At 37.5% G+C, this 6,000-nt stretch overlaps 1 pseudogene; it reads right to left on the bottom strand.

The window, feature by feature from the left end:
• Positions 1 to 500: 500 nt before the first annotated feature.
• Positions 501 to 6,000, bottom strand: part of LOC132507965 (large ribosomal subunit protein uL15-like) — a 40,037-nt pseudogene continuing 34,537 nt past the window's right edge.

The following is a 6,000-nucleotide window of genomic DNA, read 5'->3' as shown; positions in this document are numbered from 1 at the left end:
CGATGTCATTATATCCTTTCAAGAATCTTCATGTGGTAAATATTATTATTCTTATATTACAGAAGAGGAAATTATGTTTAGAAATACTGAATTAGTAATTTGCCCAAGATTACATAGGCAGTTCAGTGTCAAAACAGAAAGCTGGGATGAGATGATGAGACCAGCACAAAGGAAACATTTACAAAATACAAAGGTGTAACAGAACATGACAAGGCAGGAACTAACGGGACTGAATCAGGTATTCTTTGGAAGCTGAGGGAAGTAGCAATAATTTGATATAATGTTGCAGATGAAAACAGAGCCAGATCATAATGGACAAGGATCACTCCAAGAATTTTGAAGTTTATACTGGTTTTGATGCAATATTCCGAAGAATTGTTTATTAGGTCTGCACAGAAATTGGTGGAAAAGTTTGAGATATTAAACGTTCCTTATTTAGTAATTTCTTATTCTTTAGACTAGTGAATTTATTGATTTATTGATTTATATTTTTTGAAAAGCACTTGTTAACATTTAATGAATCTTCCACCATGTGGCTTCAAGCTACCAGGACACAAGCCCCACCCACATCCTTAATCTTCTCCTCAGCTCTTCTGCTGAAGAATTTGGCCTTCACGATGACAGGCTGCTTTGGGAGCTTCCCCTTCCCCAGAACTTTGTAGTAGCCCAATAGCACCATATAAATGATAGGAGCAGCTCCAGTCTTGTTCTTTGCAGCATTTACCCAAGTCTGCTCACTGACTAAGGTCCATAATTTATCAAGGTTGACAGTTGGGCAGAAGTTCTGGTTCCTCTTTAAGTGGTAATGCCTCATACCAACTTTCTCAAGGTAGCCTGGTAGCAGGTGATCCTGTGGCAACGCATGCCACCAGCATTACCCTGGACTTCTGGTTGCTTCCGGTGTTTGCCGATGTGGCCGTGGCTCACTTGGCCCCTAACAGACTAGAGAATTTAAACAAGTGTTTTGTCTATGAGTTTGTGAAAAAGACTGAGAAGGAAGGAGAGGGAGAAGGTTTAAAAGGGTTTGAAAAGCAGTGTTTCTACAGAGAACTTGCTCCCTCTTAGGCTTTTTGAGATTTAAGGGATGATCCATGAACTAATATTTATTTTCATTCTACCATATATCAGAGAATGGGCTTGGATTTTCACATGTCAACTCAATGATCCTCACAATCATCCTGCAAAGTAGGAATATTACTTCCATTCTGTGGTTGAGGAAACTGAGCATATGAGCTAAGGATCTTGCCAAAGGTCACATGGCCATCAATAGCAAAGTCAGATTTTAAACCTATTTCAAGACTCAAGCTCTTTCTAGCTTAAGCTGCTTTCATCTCTTTTTTTTTTTTAACATCTTTATTGGAGTATAATTGCTTTACAATGGTATGTTAGCTTCAGCTTCACAACAAAATGAATCAGTTATATACATACATATATTCCCATATCTCTTCCCGCTTGCGTCTCCCTCCCTCCCACCCTCCCTATCCCACCAATCCAGGCGGTCACAAAGCACCGAGCTGATCTCCCTGTGCTATGCGGCTGCTTCCCACTAGCTATTTACCTTACGTTTGGTAGTGTATATATGTCCATGCCTCTTTATCGCTTTGTCACCGTTTACCCTTCCCCCTCCCCATAACCTCAAGTCCATTCTCTAGTAAGTCTGTGTCTTTATTCCTGTTTCACCCCTAGGTTTTTCATGACATTTTTTTTTAAATTCCATATATATGTGTTAGCATACGGTATTTGTCTCTCTCTTTCTGACTTACTTCACTCTGTATGACAGACTCTAGGTCTATCCACCTCATTACAAATAGCTCAATTTCGTCTCTTTTTATGGCTGAGTAATATTCCATTGTATATATGTGCCACATCTTCTTTATCCATTCATCCGATGATGGACACTTAGGTTGTTTCCATCTCCGGGCTATTGTAAATAGAGCTGCAATGAACATTTTGGTACATGACTCTTTTTGAATTATGGTTTTCTCAGGGTATATGTCCAGTAGTGGGATTGCTGGGTCATATGGTAGTTCTATTTGTAGCTTTTTAAGGAACCTCCATACTGTTCTCCACAGTGGCTGTATCAATTTACATTCCCACCAACAGTGTAAGAGGGTTCCCTTTTCTCCACACCCTCTCCAGCATTTATTGTTTCTAGATTTTTTGATGATGGCCATTCTGACTGGTGTGAGATCATATCTCATTGTAGTTTTGATTTGCATTTCTCTCATGATTAGTGATGTTGAGCATTCTTTCATGTGTTTGTTGGCACTCTGTATATCTTCTTTGGAGAAATGTCTATTTAGGTCTTCTGCCCATTTTTGGATTGGGTTGTTTGTTTTTTTTGTTATTAAGCTGCATGAGCTGCTTATAAATTTTGGAGATCAATCCTTTGTCAGTTGCTTCATTTGCAAATATTTTCTCCCATTCCATTCTGAGGGTTGTCTTTTGGTCTTCTTTATGGTTTCCTTTGCTGCACAAAAGCTTTTAAGTTTCATTAGGTCCCATTTGTTTACTCTTGTTTTTATTTCCATTTCTCTAGGAGGTGGGTCAAAAAGGACCTTGCTGTGATTTATGTCATAGAGTGTTCTGCCTATGTTTTCCTCTAAGAGTTTGATAGTTTCTGGCCTTACATTTAGGTCTTTAATCCATTTTGAGCTTATTTTTGTGTATGGTGTTAGGGAGTGATCTAATTTCATACCTTTACATGTAGCTGTCCAGTTTTCCCAGCACCACTTATTGAATAGGCTGTCCTTTCTCCACTGTACATTTCTGCCTCCTTTGTCAAAGATAAGGTGACCATATGTGCGTGGGTTTATCTCTGGGCTTTCTATCCTGTTCCATTGATCTATCTTTCTGTTTTTGTGCCAGTACCATACCGTCTTGATAACTGTAGCTTTGTAGTATAGTCTGAAGTCTGGGAGCCTGATTCCTCCAGTTCCTTCTTTCATTCTCAAAATTGCTTTGGCTATTCGGGGTCTTTTGTGTTTCCATACAAATTGCAAAATTTTTTGTTCTAGTTCTGTGAAAAATGCCAGTGGTAGTTTGATAGGGATTGCATTGAATCTATAGATTGCTTTCGGTAGTAAAGTCATTTTCACAATGTTGATTCTTCCAATCCAAGAACATGGTATATCTCTCCATCTATTTGTATCGTCTTTAATTTCTTTCATCAGTGTCTTATAATTTTCTGCATACAGATCTTTTGTCTCCTTAGGTAGGTTTATTCCTAGATATTTTATTCTTTTTGTTGCAATGGTAAATGGGAGTGTTTTCTTGATTTCACTTTCAGATTTTTCATCATTAGTATATAGGAATGCCAGAGATTTCTGTGCATTAATTTTGTATCCTGCCACTTTACCAAATTCATTGATTAGCTCTAGTAGTTTTCTGGTAGCATCTTTAGGGTTCTCTATGTATAGGATCATGTCATCTGCAAACAGTGACAGCTTTACTTCTTCTTTTCCGATTTGGATCCTTTTATTTCCTTTTCTTCTCCATTTGCTGTGGCTAAAACTTCCAAAACTATGTTGAATAAGAGTGGTGAGAGTGGGCAACCTTGTCTTGTTCCTGATCTTAGTGGAAATGCTTTCAGTTTTTCACCATTGAGGATGATGTTGGCTGTGGGCTTGTCATATATGGCCTTTATTATGTTGAGGAAAGTTCCCTCTATGCCTACTTTCTGCAGGGTTTTTATCATAAATCGGTGTTGAATTTTGTCAAAAGCTTTCTCTGCATCTATTGAGATGATCATATGGTTTTTCTCCTTCAGTTTGTTAATATGGTTTATCACATTGATAGATTTGCATATATTGAACAATCCTTGCATTCCTGGAATAAACCCCACTTGATCATGGTGTATGATCCTTTTAATGTGTTGTTGGATTCTGTTTGCTAGTATTTTGTTGATGATTTTTGCATCTATGTTCATCAGTGATATTGGCCTGTAGTTTTCTTTCTTTGTGACATCCTTGTCTGGTTTTGGTATCAGGGTGATGGTGGCCTCATAGAAGGAGTTTGGGAGTGTTCCTCCCTCTGCTATATTTTGGAAGAGTTTGAGAAGGATAGGTGTTAGCTCTTCTCTAAATGTTTGATAGAATTCGCCTGTGAAGCCATCTGGTCCTGGGCTTTCTTTGTTGGAAGATTTTTGATCACAGTTTCAATTTCACTGCTTGTGATTGGTCTGTTCATATTTTCTATTTCTTCCTGATTCAGTCTTGGCAGGTTGTGCATTTCCAAGAATTTGTCCATTTCTTCCAGATTGTCCATTTTATTGGCATAGAGTTGCTTGTAGTAATCTCTCATGATCTCTTTTATTTCTGCAGTGTCAGTTGTTACCTCTCCTTTTTCATTTCTAATTCTATTGATTTGAGTCTTCTCCCTTTTTTTCTTGATGAGTCTGGCTAGTGGTTTATCTATTTTGTTTATCTTCTCAAAGAACCAGCTTTTAGTTTTATTGATCTTTGCTATTGTTTCCTTCATTTCTTTTTCATTTATTTCTGATCTGATTTTTATGATTTCTTTCCTTCTGCTAGCTTTGGGGTTTTTTTGTTCTTCTTTCTCTAATTGCTTGAGGTGCAAGGTTAGGTTGTTTATTCGAGATGTTTCCTGCTTCTTAAGGTGGGCTTGTATTGCTATAAACTTCCCCCTTAGAACTGCTTTTGCTGCATCCCACAGGTTTTGGGTCGTTGTGTCTCCATTGTCGTTTGTTTCTAGGTATTTTTTGATTTCCTCTTTGATTTCTTCTGTGGTCACTTCATTATTAAGTAGTGTATTGTTTAGCCTCCATGTGTTTGTATTTTTTTACAGATCTTTTCCTGTAATTGATATCTAGTCTCATGGCGTTGTGGTCAGAAAAGATACTTGATACAATTTCAATTTTCTTAAATTTACCAAGGCTTGATTTGTGACCCAAGATATGATCTATCCTGGAGAATGTTCCATGAGCACTGAGAAAAATGTGTATTCTGTTGTTTTTGGATGGAATGTCCTATAAATATCAATTAACTCCATCTTGTTTAATGTATCATTTAAAGCTTGTGTTTCCTTATTTATTTTCATTTTGGATGATCTGTCCATTGGTGAAAGTGGGGTGTTAAAGTCCCCTACTATGAATGTGTTACTGTCGATTTCCCCTTTTATGGTTGTCAGTATTTGCCTTATGTATTGAGGTGCACCTAAGTTGGGTGCATAAATATTTACAATTGTTATATCTTCCTCTTGGATCGATCCCTTGATCATTATGTAGTGTCCTTCTTTGTCTCTTCTAATAGTCTTTGTTTTAAAGTCTATTTTGTCTGATATGAGAATTGCTACTCCAGCTTTCTTTTGGTTTCCATTTGCATGAAATACCTTTTTCCATCCCCTTACTTTCAGTCTGTATGTGTCTCTAGGTCTGAAGTGGGTCTCTTGTAGACAGCAAATATATGGGTCTTGTTTTTGTATCCATTCAGCCAATCTGTGTCTTTTGGTGGGAGCATTTAGTCCATTTACATTTAAGGTAATTATCGATATGTGTGTTCCTATTCCCATTTTCTTAATTGTTTTGGGTTCATTATTGTAGGTCCTTTCCTTCTTTTGTGTTTCTTGCCTAGAGAAGTTCCTTTAGCAGTTGTTGTAGAGCTGGTTTGGTGGTGCTGAACTCTCTCAGCTTTTGCTTGTCTGTAAAGGTTTTAATTTCTCCATCAAATCTGAATGAGATCCTTGCTGGGTAAAGTAATCTTGGTTGCAGGTTTTTCTCCTTCAACACTTTCAATATGTCCTGCCACTCCCTTCTGGCTTGCAGAGTTTCTGCTGAAAGATCAGCTGTTAACCTTATGGGGATTCCCTTGTGTGTTATTTGTTGTTTTTCCCTTGCTGCTTTTAATATGTTTTCTTTGTATTTAATTTTTGACAGTTTGATTAATATGTGTCTTGGCGTATTTCTCCTTGGATTTATCCTGTATGGGACTCTCTGTGCTTCCTGGACTTGATTAACTATTTCTTTTCCCATATTAGGGAAGT

The sequence above is a fragment of the Lagenorhynchus albirostris genome, chromosome 17 (genome assembly GCF_949774975.1).
Source record: "Lagenorhynchus albirostris chromosome 17, mLagAlb1.1, whole genome shotgun sequence".
NCBI classification, from domain to species: domain Eukaryota; kingdom Metazoa; phylum Chordata; class Mammalia; order Artiodactyla; family Delphinidae; genus Lagenorhynchus; species Lagenorhynchus albirostris.
This window is presented reverse-complemented; position numbering and strand designations above follow the sequence as displayed.